Genomic DNA, 17,620 nt, shown 5'->3' on the forward strand with positions numbered 1-17,620 from the left:
CATATGGCTCTACAAGCAGAACAGCTGAAAACAAGTTGCCTGTACTTCAAATGACAAAGAGATACTCTGTGGTACAGAAAAGCAGCTTCAAATTTTTACTGCGGTTTAGACTTTGGATTGCTTTGTGTAAGAAGTGCAATTTATATTTTAAAAGGGAAATCTGGAAAGACTTGGCTTCAGGCTTTGCTTCTTAGTGTTTTAGACCGGAAGCATTCACAGCATGACTTTTTTTTTTTTTATCTCCCTGGAAGTTTTTCCATGATGTAAGAGACTATTAAACCATCCAATTTTGACCTGTATATAACAGGCTAGTAACTTTTACCCTGTTATTCATGTACTGAGTCCAATAACTATTGTGATTGCCCCTTTTAGGCACTCAGTATTTGTGGCAACCTTTAAATACAGTAGAAGTTTGTCACTTTACCTTTCTGCACAGGGAACTGAATGCCATTCTTAAGAAGGAAAGGAATTTTAATAAGTAAATGAGAGAAACCAAAATAGAAGGAGAGAATGAAACATTTGTAACTTCTACTTTACTGTATAATTATATTATTTAGACTGTGATAATGCCATGAGACTCCAGTCAGTGATCAAGGCCTCATTGTGCCAAATACTTCAGCAGCTTGAAATAAGAATAGACAATGTAAGATAGGCATGACTTGAAGATCTTTGCCTCAGGGAAATGACTTCTGTTTTGCACATCCCTTATTCAGACTAACAAGCATGAGTTTTCCTATCACTAAGGAAAGCTTTATTCCCAAGATGATGGATTTTTTTTACAGTGGGACTTGGGGGGGAAGGGTAATGAGAAGGGAAGAAATAGCAGAAAGGAGTGGGACAAAGTAATTATGTGCCCATGCTCTCATTCTACTAGGGGATCACCTTTGCTACTTACTCTCCAAAGCTGCTTGCTGTCCGGGCTGCAGGTGGTAGTGCTGGTCAGTGGTGTTCCCTGAGCCATTCTGCAAGTCACCTGATGGTGCAGTTGAACTTTGGAAGCTTTTGGTTTTGCCCAATCCAAAAAAGCTTTGGGAAGACAAAGAGGGGGGAGGGAAGATGGGGAGGAACAGCTGAGATACTGGCAGATCACTGTGCTTGTACAGTGGCTAGTGTCTGTGCATGCAGACACATGCTCTATAGCCGATCTAAATATCTTTCCACCTTTTTTAAGGAAAGTATTTAATTTTAAACCTCATGTAGACTACAACAGTTCTCTTAAGTATGTTACAAGTTGTCCATTTGCATTGCTGATAATTCTGATTTCACCCATAACAGAGTGCCTTTCATTTGGAAATTGCCCTAATCTACAGAAACTCAGTGCCAGAATGAGAGAAACTTCAAGAATCCCGAGATCAACTGATAGGGTAAAGCCCTAAGATGCACAGGATAAAGATACGCCAATTGACTTATTTCTAGAGAAGTCCTGCTATATATTAAATCTCTGCAAGGACACTGATTCTGAAATGACTTTCTAAAATTCACTTCAATGGCTTTCCTTGCTTAGTATGTTCCTGTCATAACTGGGTGATTCTCTTTCCCAGTGTTGAAATAAAGGTTAGAAATTGAACATTTTGTAGTGTGATGGGGGGGGGGGGACGGGGAGAAATGATCTTTTTTTTTTTTTTTTTAGGTAATTGCGAACTGTTGTGAATTCAATTTAAACCAGTTGGTTCTAGAGGATGGTATTAGTGTCTAACAGTAGGAGTGATGCATCTACCAATTCAACATAGTCAAGTACTTACCATTAAGGTGTAAGACACTATGTGATGTATCATTTGTATCTCTGTTAAGGTTTTATCAGTATTCCTATAATAAATCCACGTTTCAGGGATTTATGACTTGGTTGTGTGTGTGATTGAAAATCATCAGTTACTGTAAGACTTTGACTGGGAATGAATGTATTTAAACTACTTAAAATCAATATAGTTTTTCAAATTTGAATAAAATAGGATTTTAAGTTATGTTCTTGTGCTCTAAACTGCAATCAGATTTATTGTTTAAATGTGAACTAATGGCTTGTACAGTTTCATTGTGAGCTGGTCACTTTTATTAGATATCTTTTATTAAATCACCTTACAGCTTAATGTGGATACGTGCCAAAAACTGTCATTTTTGTTTTATTTCATGCACATCCACAAGCCAAAACTGGCTTCAGTTAAATGCTTTCTTTAGCCTTTCAATTTTAATTTTGCTTTGCTCAGGTGCATTTTAGTCTATCAAAAATAACACCTTATTTTCCATTTCTTACGATGAAAGTTCACAGGTGAGAAATGCTGCCATAGCTAAGACAAATAATAAAAGCGAAGGTGAAATGTCTTCCAAAAATAAATCATAGTGGTGTCTACTTTGATGTTAAAAACTTCGCTTTAATCTCACTTTCATTTCTTGGTACTAATTCTCCCTAACATACTAAATTTTAAGTTCTTAGACAACTAACAGTTCTGGTTTTTTAATCTGAAAACACCCACCTGTTCATGGAAAAAGCCATACTGGTAGATCAGAATGTAATATTTCTTCTATGTAAAAATGTGATTTTGAATTAAACAGTCATGTATGTTTACCTGTGTCTTTAACTGTAACTGTAGTTTTGATCCAGTTTATCTTTACTGTTTAAACATCTAATTCTTTACTAATGGCTGTAATTTCACATTTCTATATAGTGGAATTAGGATTTTGCATTTGAGATGTAGATACAAACTTGGTACCAATCACAGATCCCCCAAAAGGGGGCCCTGTAGTCTATATTTCGGTTAATTTTTTTCATATCTTTCGAAGCTTTGAGCAGATATATTGATATTGACTGAAAAAAGTTGCGAAAGGGACCATAAGACTAATGTTTCTGATGTTCTGAATTTTTTAAGCTGGTGAACAGTTCTTTCAATGCAATGTGTACAAACTTGTACAGGTTTAGTTTTGTTAAGTATGATGAATAAAAGTGTTATGTAATAGGGCAGAAAAGTTTTTTGTCATGCTGCCTCTTTTCTTTTTTTCTGTTGTGTATGTATAACTGTTCTTGATTGTTGTGAGACTTAATTCCAGCCCTGTTCCAACAGCCTGTTAAAATGCATGTGAATGAAGAGGATGAAGTTTTCCCCCCCCCCCCCCCTTGTCTTGGATCTTCTGTTTATGTTTTGTGCTAGGACAATGGGCACGTAGAAGAAAACATAACTACAATATTTTAATAACACAGGGTTGTAAGTCATTCAACAAAAACATGTTTGGAACCAACTTGGATGAAGAAATTGTACTCAGATCATTGAGATAAAATTCTGTCCACTACTGAGGCCTATCAAACATTCCTTAATTTACACCTCCTGCCACTGTTATGATGGTGAGTTACTATTCAAGAATAACTTTCACCTGGAAAAGAAAAACTAAGAGGGAGACCCTAACCTATAGGGAATGCTGTAATCTAATTAGCCTAAAAACATGAACAAGATTACATTTTGCAGTTTAGATTAAGTGGTACACGAATTTGTAAAACTAACTTCATTCTTCTAAGTGGTTTTTTTTTTTTTTTAAAAAAAGCACTAGCCAACGTCATTGTGCAGTATATTGATATGTAATTTTTATCAGCTTGGTAGTGAATTAGTGCTGATAACAAAAACATCTAAAGGTATTTCTGGCTGATTTAAATTCTAAGTAATACAGAACTTAATTCTGAAAAGCATATGGAAATAATTATGTAAGTTCTGTTTGCACTGTGCGTCTTGTTATAACAAATCTAAGGGCTACAAAACAGTATTTCCAGTTAGTTTAAGTGATTGGTATACTAGTCAGGTGATTTATTTTTTTTAATATTAAATATTTCAGAAATGTTTACTATTGCAGTATTTTTAATTGCCTGTTACAGTAATTGCATCTAAAATCTGTTACTTCCAAATCCTTCTTTGAAAGCTGAAATACCCTATGATGCAATGCCTCTGCATAATCATTTTTAAAAGAAATATGATTAAACTTTTAACAGCTAATATCATATCTACCCGGCCAAAATAATTTGAGCATGTGAAATTGTTGGTCAAGACACCTGCATAATTCAGAACACATCTGAAATAAATCATCTGATAGTATGTAATAGTAGAAAGTAAAAAGTACATAAGGAATAGGTCCTCTGTGTATCTGGCACTTGCTTCTGAGTTACTCGTGTAATTTGGAGTACTGGTCCTACGTGCATAGATCTACAAAACGCAGCAAGTTCCCTCACATGCATTTGTTTTTTGCATAAGGGCTGGAGTTGTTATATGAAACATAGCAGTACTGGAGTGCCAAGGGCTGGGCATGAGTCATGACACTGATCTTTGATGTAAGATACAAATCTCTCTGGCACACAAGGGAAAGAATAGGAAACACTTGAAAATAAAATATGGTCATATTCTACCACTTTTCCAATCATTTCCATTTCTGTTTGTGTAACCAGGGGAATGCTTTGTTCCTGTTTCAGAGTTTTAGGCTGTATACACAAGATGTTATATTTAAAAAAAAAAAAAGTGTTCCATCTGGTGTTTGACCTAGGAGAAACAGAAATAGAAAAGGTTTCATTTCCTCATGCTTTCCTATAGCATATATATATTTGGGGGCTGCAGGATGGGGCTGGTCACCTTTCTGACCTATGCAAATTCCAAATGTCTTCTGAGGGGCCTCAGAGTTAAAGTTTTGATAGTGAAATGCTGCACCCTTCCTGAATCTTCCAATAGAAGCTTGTTCAAGACCCATTTACTTTCATGTTACCTTTCTTGTTTTCTTTTTTCCCCTTCCCTGTGGGATGGTGATTCATTGTATAAGGAATGAACAGCCTGCTGTGGAAAAATGCCCTCATAGAAATGGAGATGCCAAGCATAACAGTGTTTGGTGGAAGACAGTAATTGTTGCTGACACTTGAGTGAACCACCAGGATACTTACGTGCCAAGACCTACCCTCAGCCTGTTTCTGGTTTAGGTTGTTCATGGAGCTGTGATTTTGGGCCAGGTATTAAATTAAAAGGGTATTATTTTACCTATGCTGTACAACTGAGTACTGAAGTTCATCAGTGTACAATTTGAAATGCTTACAGGTTTAAAGATACAGGGTTAGTTTATTATGGTTTATGTATTTTTGATATGTATGGAAGATGATACGTAGCTCAATGAATCACTGGTTTCTGAAATCATGTAAAAGCATCTTAAGGGTCCGTAGCTATGAGTAAAATAATTAAGTTTCAAATTGTGGCCACCTTATAACTACTACAGAAGGAATAAATGCTAGTTTTGTAAACTTCTACTTTGGAATGCCAGGTTCCCAGCACACAGGGAGTGCTCACATTCAGGTTGAATTGCTGGCCAGGTTCATATGTGCGTCACTTTGAGCTACAATTTGAAATGGGTGTGGAGTTGGTTGTATTTCTGTTGTGCTTTTATTTATATGTATATATATATATATATATATATATATAATATATAAAAATATATGTTGCAGAAACAAATAAAGATTGCCATGCTGCATTTTTCAACCTCTTAGGTTTAGAAATGGTGGGACATAGAGAAATAGAAGGAAGCATACAGAAGTGTCAGGCAGTGTATGAGATGCTTAACTTCTCGCTGGTATAGTGCATTATATAAACAAAATCATCTGATATGAATTTTTAGGTTTTGGATGTTTCCTAATGCAGATGCCTAAAATGCTACACAGAGGGCCTGTTCTTAAGGTCTGGGTATCAAAAATCATGGCACTTCTCCTTTGCACTCATGTAGCCCCTTAATAGCATTCTGGTGACTGCAAGGAAAAGGAAACTGTTTAATTGCTTAAAGTTTCACAAATACGGCAGAGACACGGGGGACATAGGACCACTGGAATCCCGTTCCTATTCACTTGCACATTTGTTAGAAATGTCATGTTGGATATTTGAGGTAGATGGACTTTGGCTGCCCCTAGCCACGTGTGACCCAGAGACAGTGAGCTTCTGACAGATCTGATCTGAAGAAAGGAGTCGGTGAGTGACGCACCCAACAGAAGTTTCCTGAAATGCCTGTGTGCTGTGGAAATGTGACATGACAATGCTCTGTAGCTAATCTAAAAGCAAGAACATTCAAATACCCATTTCAAATCTAAATGAAGCAGAACTAGATTTAACCAGCAATAGTGTATTTTAGTTTGTTTGTGGACTGAAGTTGCATTTTTGTAGTTCAGAAAGTTCCAAATTTTTGAAGTTAGCTCTGTGGGTTTTCAGCTGGAAATATTTCCAACGAATATACAACAGATTTTGTAAACAAGGAATTGATCATGGTTTTCCATCATGGTGTGGTGTCAGTAAAATATAGCTGAAGAATAGGTAGACATGGTTTTACATCCAGAACTACTTTTGTTGTCAGAGGGCAGCTTACATAGTTGCTTTACTGAACAGTGCTAATCTGGTTTTAGAAGTCATTTTTACATCACTCCATTAAATTCACTGTTTTGCTAATCAACACAAACCAGAGTTGCACAGGTAGGTCCCATGAAATCAATGAGTCAACGCTTTATGTTCCACCAACACACAGAAGGGGAGCAACTGATACTAACTGAAGTGTTAGAGCAGAATTTTGTACACAGACACAGAAATTCCCATGTAACTGTTTTCTCCTGCTTTGCCGTTGTTAATGGTAAAGCTGGCTGTATTATCGGTGCTCATGGAAATAGTGCCAGGAGTGCAGCAATGGAGAGCTTGCTGCAGGCTAAGTAACCAAGTCGTTCTAGTGACTTGTTCAGGCTTTGTGGCATGCAGAAGTGCAGGCAATCACAGCCAAACAGCTAAAGGTCTCAGCCCTTTCGTGGAATGTAATTTGAGTTTGTCTACACTATGCTGTAGTCACAGTTGCTGCAGCCCAGAGATGCCTCAGTCGTTTCCATTTCAAAAGGATTTATGAATTAGTTCCTGATAAAACACGGATTGCTTTATCTCACTGTTTTGTTCTTATTCCAGAGACATTAGGTGACTTTTAAATGTTAGCATAAAAACTAAGCACATCAATACCAGAATATACTCAGTTTGAAAGCCTTGCACTAATAAACTTGTTAAATGTAGCCAAAAGTTCTATACAACTACTAAATGCAATGAGGTAAGATGGGTTTCTTCATCTAAATGCATATATTTTCTGCTTATATAAGATACAACTTTATATACACAGAAGAAAATAAAACAGGTTTCTGCTAAAGGCTACTTTATTTTGGATTTAGATAAACATTTACAGAATGCCTGTCATGTACTGATATGAAAGCACTTTATAATCATTAATGAGTGGAACCTTACTGCTCACAGTATTGTAGCTACAAAATTATTTGGCATTTAATAGACTGTGCTGTGCCAGAGGTCATAGGGCAAGTCACTGGCATATCAGGAGTCTGTACCTCACACCTGCTTTACGAACCTTTACCATCCTGTCAAAGTTTCATTGGCTTTATGCTTGCAGGAAAGTGAAATGGAGGGGCTTTGATCCAGCCATACAGGTAGATTTCGTTCTGCATGTGTACATCTACTAATTCTGTAACTTTCAGCATCACTTCACATAACGGTGCCTAAGGAAATAAAATAGAGAAGCAATTATGGTTAGGAATTTGTTTATTCACTTACCTTCTCAACAAGCAGAGAAAGGCTTTAAATTGTAAGATTTGGGGGCAAAATATACTGCATGTATGTGCTTTCAGTTGTTACTAAATGTTCCTTAGTGGTATAAACATTGCCAGTATTTGCTGTTTCTAGCCAAACCATAGTGAATTAGCAATAATATATATATATATATATATGTATATATATATATATATTATATTACTATTTTAAACACAAATTTACACATAAACAACAATAAATCCTCTGTCCTTTTTTCCTTTCCTTTCTTGTACTTCACTCCCACAATCATGCATCTTTCTGGTGTATAGCTTCCATAGAATGGAAAAATCCTCAAGAAAATTTTCAGAAGGCTGAAATAAACACAAAAGTAACTAGACTAGAGAGTTTTATTTATCATTTTACTGAATACTTTGCTTGAAAGACTACAAGTTTGGAAGTGAAGCTTCAGAAACAAAGTGTAATGAACTGCAGTTACAATATCACAATACATAGCATTGCTGGGTGTTGTAAACATCTGGGTGAAGTTACACAGAATGGATTGGGTTGGAAGGATCACCCCTGCCATGGGCACGGACATCTTCCACTAGATTAGGTTGCTCACAGTTAATATTAAAATCGTATTTTGCTTCACTGTTTTAGTAACAGATATTAGTGGATCTCATCTTTCAAGTTTGTTTTTTTGTTTGTTTGTTTTGTGTTTTTTGTTTGTTTTGTTTTGTTTGAATTCTACTGTTATCAAAGCAAAGAATGAGTTTTTTTGTTTCATCAGAAATTGCACCATGGATCTGGTCTTTCCCAATTTTCCCTTGCATAAGCAATCTGAGGAAAGTATGTTGTAAAAACAAGAAAGTAATGGTTTCTCACCTAAGCAGTATGATTGAATATAAATGTGAAAATCTGATAGATATAATTCAAGTAAAGCGATCTGATGCAGGAGTCTGAGAGCAGGGATGGTTTTAATTGGTATTTGGAGGAATATTACAATTGTGTTTTTTTAGCTAAGGCAAGTTAAAAAAAAAAAAAAAATCCCACAAAAAATATTTACTAATTCTTTATGCTATAAATTTTTTACAGTACTTCATGCTTCCACCAGTGGCATTATTTTGACTTTGGACAAACATTTCACATTTATTTTTAAAAATGAATTGAGATATGTTAAAATATATTTTATATTTTTGTTCTGAAATAATAATTTTCCTTCTTTTTAAACCATAAATTCAAAATTTGTCCAATTAACTTTTTTTAAAAAAAAATCTGTGTGTTAAAAGAGAGAATAACCAGGTCTAATGCAACTATCTTGCTTTCTACAATGGGTTTTATTATTTATGCTATCAAGGCAAGCTATTATTGTGACTAAATTAGAAATTGTCATCACCATTCTCTGTCCTATTTATGTCTTCAAAGAGAAGTGTGTGAAATTCTTTGGAACAGTGAAATATAACAGGTTCTTTTCAGTTTTAACAAAGAGGGAGGATGTGGAATTTTAAACAATACAACAGAGCAAATCAAATTTTAGGTAGATCTAACCAGAGAAGTTGCAGTGAACAATCATCTGCTGATTAAATAATATGCATTAAACAAACATCTTGCACTTACTGAAGGACATTTGCCTGTCTGCATTTTTAAAATTGTCTGCTTTCATTAACAATCAGATTATTTTTAATAACAGCGTAACCTAGATTCTCATCAATCTAATTTCTTAATGGGACAAAAGCCTTCACGTTTGTCTTCTTGCAAAAAACATCCTAGAAAAAAATGCATGATGACTAGCAGAGTCCTGCTACAAACTCCAAGGAGCCACAGTTAGAGACTTACCAGCAATGCTAAAAATTTTAAATATAATTTTTCAGAGATCTGGGAATGTTATCTTTATGCAGAGAAGCAGAAATTCCTAAAATAACAGATACAGGAATACACGTGGGGCAATATTCTCAAAGTCCACTTCTAAATCTGTTAATACTACAAATGCACTAAGCACGTGTAATTCTTCAATTAATCTAATAAAATTTAGCAGCTGAGAAAGGTTCTGCAGAGAATGAGTTTACTATTGAGAAAGAGTAGCTTTGCGTAAACATTGGACTGTACCCACATTCATTTTTTTTTAAAAAAAGATAATTTTTTAAAAGATAAAAACAATTGCTACCTCAGAGTATTTACAAACATGGGATTTTAGTGCCTCTTTCTAGCTCTTTTACAAGTTCTTTTCTAGCTCTTTTTAACACAGTTCAGTTATAAGTGTTGCTTTAAGAAAGTCCATCTAAGCATGCTAAATTACTGCAGGTAAAAAGGCCATAATTTGTTATTCAGCATTATCCTTTGTCAAAATTTAGCCAATGTTGTTGGTTGAAGAGTAGTGCTAAAGAATATAATTGCAAACCTAAGCAAATATAGAACTATTGTATATCTATTTGGTGGTTTTATTTCAAAGTAGAAAGCTGATGTATGGTACTCTACACCAAAAAAAAATATGACCTAACAAAATCTACCCTGACATATTTTTCCAAGTGTCTATGCCTCCTTCCTAAAATCCATTGCTCGCTGCTTTCATCTGTCTAAAATCGCCATTTGAAACAAAATGACTACCTAGTTTTATCCTCTCGATGACGCTGGCAGCATGGTAATAGAGTTTTCTCTAGTGATTCTTGCTATGGATGTAAGTATTATTTTACCTAGTTCTTCAAGGGTAACATTTGATGTTAAATTTTTGATATTGGAGCAGTGTTGAAGTTCTGTGAATATTTTCAATAAATTAATTTTTCAATTGTAATAACAATAACATTAGCGGAAAATTAGTGCCCTGTGAAAGAAACTAAAACAGCCTTGTTCCTCCCCAAACTAACAAGTAGCAGTGTGCAAGTGTGCAACTCATGACAATTTGTTTCATTAACGACATTTTAACAAAGATGCTACCACTAGGGGTCTCCTGGACTTCAGAGTTCAGACTCAACCCTAGAGAGCAGACCAAATTTGACTACCACGTAATTCAGCTCAAACTGAACTCTCTCAGTGCCGGGAGATGGCGTCAATGAGCCCTGGTAACCTTATTATTATTATTATTTTTTTTTTTTTTTTTGTAAGTCACTATTTTTTCCCCTTTTAGTTCTAGTCTAAACAGGAAATAAAAGCGTAGCACATAGCAAGACTACACATCTAGCTATTTCTGTCTATATTTGGTGGGGTATTTATTTCATAAGGATAAAATGAATAAAAACAGAATTTTAAATAATGTTTATCTGTAGGACAAGCATCACTACAATACTTCAATGAGTTACTTGATTAAGTCTCATTTTGAAATGTAATCTAGACACATGGAATTCAGAAACATATTAAAGTATCTGATTCTGATAGCTCTCACTAGATAAACCAGCTTTAGGGTTCTTCTGGGTTACTCAAGGATATGGATAAGGTCTTATTTTTGCTATTTTGAGTGCATAGCAGCCTCATCTGAAAGTCAACAGAAAGTAATCTTCAGTGATCCAAAGTATTTAGAGCAACACAACACAAAAATGGATGTTTCTCAAAGCATCTTGGTATCAAAATTCTTAAAACATTTGCAAATTTTGCCCTAGAACAAAACAAACAAAGAAATTAACTAAGAAGTTGAAAATAAGGCTTAGGGTGGAAGTTAATACCAATTTTTACCTATAACTTAATGATAACCATGAATAAAAATGATACTTTTTGGTGTTTTGTGTTTGTTGATTTTGATTTGATTTTTGGTGGAGACAAAAGAACTACATTATTGCAAGGCATAATAGTAAAAATGTTTTGGATGTGAGATTTACTTTTCAATCTTCCAAAGAGAGTAGCAGAAGCAACTTTGCAACATTTTAAAATAGCATGAAAAAAAGTATAATAGAAAACTTACACAAAGAAATCCCAATTATCTTAACAATAAAAGGGACTAGAAATTTAATAACGTGTTTTAAAGGCTGGTTTCTGTGATTGCCATTCTTGCTGTATTCTATCTTCCTTTATAGACAATTAGTCAGTAAGTCAGGCAACATGTCATGCCTATTTGTTGATTTGGTCTCATATTCCTGCAATGGTTTCCTCAAAAAAGAAAAGAAAAAAAAAAAAGAAAAGAAAAAAAAATAAAAACTCATATTCTTTGTTATTGTCATAACAATATGACAATATCATGTAGGAGACTTATTCTTACAAAGCTAGAGAACTGTTAGAGAACTGTCAGTTAAGCATAAAGACCATGGAATGTTACAAATTAGTCTAGCTGGGCATTCTTGGACTAACTGGGTATTCAGGGAGCAAGAAAGGCATAATGCAGAGCCTGTTCCTGCTGAAGTCAATAGCAGCTATAATAGCCTTCATAACATAAAAAAAGAAATATAAGTGCAGACTTTAAAAGCCACTGTATTTTCATACAGACATTCTAGCAAGAAATATGTTTTTCCTGGAAGTTCCAATTCAGTAGTTGTCTTAAATTGGTAATTGAGTTGTTGACCACATCTTAAAAACATGCCAGTGCTTACCTTGCAACTTGGTATTAAATATGTAGAGAACCTGAATACCCAGCACCCCTTGCTGACTCCGTGTTTCTGAAAATCTAGTTAGGTGGATGTCTGAATTGCTAGGTACATTTGCTGAAGTGACTAATTCTCCTGTAACTAATAAATAAATAAATGAAAGGACATTGAGCCATGTTGATTAAGCCCAATGCTTCCAAAGAACAAAAGTTTTTAACACAAATGTCACAAATGTCAGTGTTTATTCTTATACCTATCAGCTCAGTATCTTGGGGCCTGGAGCATACAACCAAGAGTACAAGTCCTGGTGAGAGCCGGCTAATCAGTTCTTGAGGAGTTTATTTTTGTACCATTGAGAAGATTGAGGATATTTGGACATTTTACAAGCAATCACCTTAGGATGAATTGACAATGACATGACAAAGTTGAAAACTTAAGCTACAAAGTAAGTAAATTTGATTTTTTTCCAGGGAAAAGTCTACAAACCTGAGCTCAGGATTCCTAAAAGTTACTTGGCACAAAACTCTAGTTTGGGCGCAGTAGGTAACAATCCTGTGTTGACAGGATCAGATGACTTGTTGACAATAGGCCTCCACATTTCTTGTTTCTATGATTTTCATTATGATTCTGGCAGAGGGCTGCTTTTTGTTGGCAGAGAAGAGCAGAATATTGGATCCAAATTCCTGTATCTTCCTGTACCTCTAGGTACTCTATAAACAGAATGGTTTAGCACAAGCAAGGTGAAGGAAAACCAAAACCACTCATCCTCTTGTGGCGGGCAGCAGGGCTAGGCTCTGGTTTACAGGCTGGGAGTTTGTCTAGCCCCTTGTTTACTGTTCAGTCACTCCACCAAGAGCTTTCCTAATTTGCAACCACCGTATCTCCTGTTTTCTTTCTTCTTTTAGAACTGGTGGTGATCTGGAGCACTGAACAGGGCAATGAACAGACAAAATTAGCTCTGTACTGTAAAAGGCCAGTCAGGACTACAGTCAGATTATTCTATTTCTGTGTTGAGTAATAGGGCCTAATCAGTGACTCAGGTTAAAATAATTCCTGCTTTGTATTGTTCAGTTTGGCACAAGTTCATGTGATAACACTCCAGTTTGAATGTCAGTCATTGCTTTGCAACTCATTTCCAAATGTTTATAGCAGTGCTTAATAACAGTTTTGTCTGTCCTTCTGTAACTGGAAAAATACTTTTCTTCTGAATTCCAAGGAGTTGCAAAGTCACAGCTCTCTGTTTAGGGACAAACAGTTAGAATTCAAGACTTATTGCTCATTTTACTCCCCATTCCCTTTTTTTTTTTTTTTTTTTTTCCTTCCTCGGATGTAGTATCACTTTTCTTGTAACTTGAATTGAACGTATAAAATAAATAAATTACTTCTATCATCACTTTCACTACTTTGTGTTATTTTCTGTCTCTTCATCCTTTGCTTGTTTGTCCTCTCCAGACTGGGAACTGCAAATCATATTAGCGTGAATTCTCCAAGTACTGTGAATGACAGGATCAGACTTTGAATTTGTGAAGCTCAGGGAGAAGGATTGCACCCTTTTGCAGAACCATATAGCTGTGATGACACAAATCTCTCCTGGAAATACATTAAAAATATTTATTGTTTTTTCAGAGGCTGGCATTGCATCAAGCACTACCTGATCCGAAGTCTCTTAACTCTGAGAAGAGCTGAGACCAAAATTATGTTCATTTTCATCTAGAAGTATGACAGCAAATCCTTTAGAGCTTCCCAAAGCACAGCAGAGTTACTGAATAGCAGCACCACTGGGCAGCTCTAAAGACATTAATAAACACACATTTTAATACTTTTATGGTTATTCTTAAATCAGAATTTAATAAACGTTTGTTTTCTAATACAAATCCTGAACTTGTTTCAAATGTATGCACTGAGAAAAGATTATAGAGAAAAAGTAGAACAATGGAAGCTTTCAGCAGAGGTAGGCCAGAACTAAGGTTTGCAGTATCCACTGCTAAATCTGAAGTGTTCAGACTGAGTCTCATTTATTGGAGTGCTATAGGTGAATAACTGAGGAGAAAAACACTCCCTCTTGCATTTCTGTCCTCGGTATTCATTACTTTCAATCACAGTGCATGTAAGAAGGTGAATTAAGGATTGACTTTTGGATCCATGTTATATTGTGTATGCAGCATTCATCATAAAATACACTATAAGGATAATAGGCAAAGCTATTGCACAAACCCGTGTGCCTTAGCAATCCTTCATCTTAACAACATTGCTGTCAATTTGATTATCTCACAAATCTGAGGTAGTGCCTATGAATTATGGCACTGAATATAATCAGAAATTCTGGAAAGACTTGGTCAGTGTTTTTGTGTGTGATATATTTTTTAGCCAAAAACATTGGCAAGTACTAGTGTTACTAGTCAGACTTACATAAATATTTGCATTTTCTGTTCCATCTGGGTAAAGAAATTTATCCTCAAAGGAAGCTACACTCTTTTTTTTTTTTGCTTGTATATTAGCTATAATGTAGTATCTACATAAATAAAAAAGAAAATTGAGCACCAGCAACTTCCATAGCACAATAAGAGAATGCTGAAGTCATCATGTAATAGAGCTGAGTTGCAAACGCCACTCAGCATGCCAGAAAACAAAAGCCAATAGCTATTTTTACAAATGCAAAGATCCTGGATCCAAAATGTCTTCATTTCACCATGAATGGGAGTTTCTTAGAGCAATCATTTCATGTAGTCATTAGTTTATTCTGGCACAATAAGTAACCACATATTCCTGAGTGAAGCGAGAGCTTACGATCTTAAGGAACACGGACAGCAGTCTGGTCTGCTGAAGTTGTAAGAAATCCAAGAAATCAAAGTATTTTCACATTATTTCAAAAGACCTCCCCCCCCTCCAAAAAAAAAAACAAAAAAAAACAAAACAACAACAACAACAAAAAAAAAAAACACTTTTGGAATATTCATAAATTGCAAAATAAGGGAATTTTCATCATCTGTAATATGCTGAAAGATTCAGTAATATACTTGGCTTCAGACCTGTGGTTGGAGCAGTGTACAGGGCACAGCCCTACTGCCTATGGCCACCTTTCCAATATTCCAACATGGTCATTAGCTGGTGTGACCTACTACAGACCTGCTTTCAGTTCAGCTGCTCTATACTATGTATCTAGCCCAGTATTATCATCTGAATGTAAATATTTTTTTGAGCCTGACTGGGATTAACTGGTATCGGAAGCATACAGTCACTTATAAAATTAAAACTTGTTTGTTGGTTGCTTCTCTCATTAGCTATGTGATGCCATTTATTGACCATAGATTATGCAGTATCTTGCTCGTGTTTACATTCGTGTTAATTAAAATTGCACCAAATATGCCTTAGGGTCCATTTTAGAAAAACAGAAAAAGAGCATTTTCCAGGAGTAGTTCTAACATCCTTGATGCTCCTGCTCATCCTTGCATGGTGATTGTATGCTACCAAATGTAGAAACTTTGGCACATATTTGCTCACCAATTTGCCAAATTCTGCAGCACCTCATTTTTAGTATGTTGCCTTCTGCACCTTTAAGAGCAAAGAAATACATCTTAAAAAAAAAAAAATTAAATTAAATTAAAAAAAAAAAAAAAGGAAAAACAGAAAAAGACGTTTAAGTTCTTTGATAGATAAAACCATCCAAGACATTTATTTGCCCTTTGTGTCCCTCAAAAATCAAATGTGATTTCATGTCTTAATCTTTCTTGTTCTGTGTCCACATAATACTGCTATTACTTTACACTCATACTTGATAGTATTTTCACGTTATATTCAATTCCTTCATATTTTCAGGTATCTTAAAGTACAGTGGTATCTTCTTTTGACCCTTCTCTTGTTCAAGAGTTTGTTTTACAGAATTTATGTCCTACACTCTTAAATTATTTTCTGTCCTACACTCTTAAATTATTTTCTTAGATGTAGATTATTTTCTCAAATGTAATAATCTACCATTTGCCTTATTTTGTTGTGGTCTGCTTTCCTGAAACCAATGATTCTTATTCCAACTGCTCTCATCTATTCGTTCTTTCCAAGAGCAAACTTCATTTATACAGCAAAACGGAAAGAAAGCTGTGGCAAACAATACAAGTCACTACAGTTGCTAGGTAATGACCTAGATGGGTAATCAGATCTGTGAGTAATTTTCTAGCGTTCTTTTAATCTGAAGGTTTTCTTTCATATTCATTTTCAGGTATGCATAAGTGGATGAAACAAAGTATTATCATTAATTTCTCTTGATGTTTATAATCATGGTGTTTTATTTTTTCTTCCAAGGATTTTCATTGAAACAGGTTGCACAGATGGTGGAGTCACCGTCCCTTGAAGCTTAAGGAAAGGGTAGATGTGGTACTTAGGGACATGGTTTAGTGTGCAGTATTGGTGGTAGATGGACGGTTGGACTAAATGTTAGAGGCCTTTTCCAACCTTAACAATTTTATGATTCTATGATCTCTAAAACATTTAAAGATAGACAGAAGAACATTGTCAAATGTAGTGGGGATGAGAAACCATGAAATTAATAAATCTGAGATGTAGATAAATAATTATTTATTTAAATCTGAATGAAAAGCATCAGAGGGATACTTTATACCTCATTTGAAAAACAACTAGGGATTTATATTAAATAATTGAACTCCTTTTACAGAATGCTGAATGCTAAACAGCAGATTCAAAATGTTAAAGGGATGAAATCAATGCACAAAGAAATTCTTGGAATGTAGAGGTCAGATGAGGTAGCTGAGTGATACACACTCAAAGCAATGAAATAAATATTTTGGGCAAGAAATCCAAAAGTAACCTGTATTTTCATGAAGGCTCTCACAGGATCTTTAATTATCATAGGCAAATCCAGTTCTGAAGATCTCAACTAAATTAAAAAGAAAAGAATAAAGAAACTGCAGGAGCTGCGACTTACACGTCATGGAAAGCTGAAGGATTAAAACGTGCTTTGCTGATTTAGTAACACAATGTAGTTGCATTCTTCAGCTTTATTACAATAGATAAAGAAACAAATTACAGTTGACTGAAAATGACTCTCACCAGCATTGTCAGAGAGTTTTTTCAAGCACATGGCTCAGTTCTGCAGCGATGAATACTGTGGTCCCACACCTAGCATCTGTATCCGCTGCAAGCTCCACTGCTCAGTACCATGGCAGGACTGAAACCACAATGAAGTATTTGTACAAACCTGCTTTCTCCCCAGTAGTATTGCATATCTTAAACAGAACAGAGAACGACACAAATTTAATGACATGTTTAGAAGCATGTGCTGATTTCTCTTGCTTTTGTGTGCTGGCATGCTTCTTCTTTCCCACAAAGCTGGTTTCTTTGTTATTGGTTCAGATTACTGTCAGTAACTACTGTCAGTTCTGCTGCTTGTAATCTCCGTGATGCTCAAACTGGGAAAAGTTTGTTGAGGAGGGTGGTATTTTTCAATTAAACCTTAGTGTACAACAACAAAGGAAGGCCAAGAAATGCTGTCCTCCAGGGCATTCTGCAATCCTTCCTGGCAGCAGTAAAACCACTTCTAGTGTC

Source organism: Aythya fuligula, chromosome 1, assembly GCF_009819795.1.
Source record: "Aythya fuligula isolate bAytFul2 chromosome 1, bAytFul2.pri, whole genome shotgun sequence".
Taxonomy (NCBI): Eukaryota; Metazoa; Chordata; class Aves; order Anseriformes; family Anatidae; genus Aythya; species Aythya fuligula.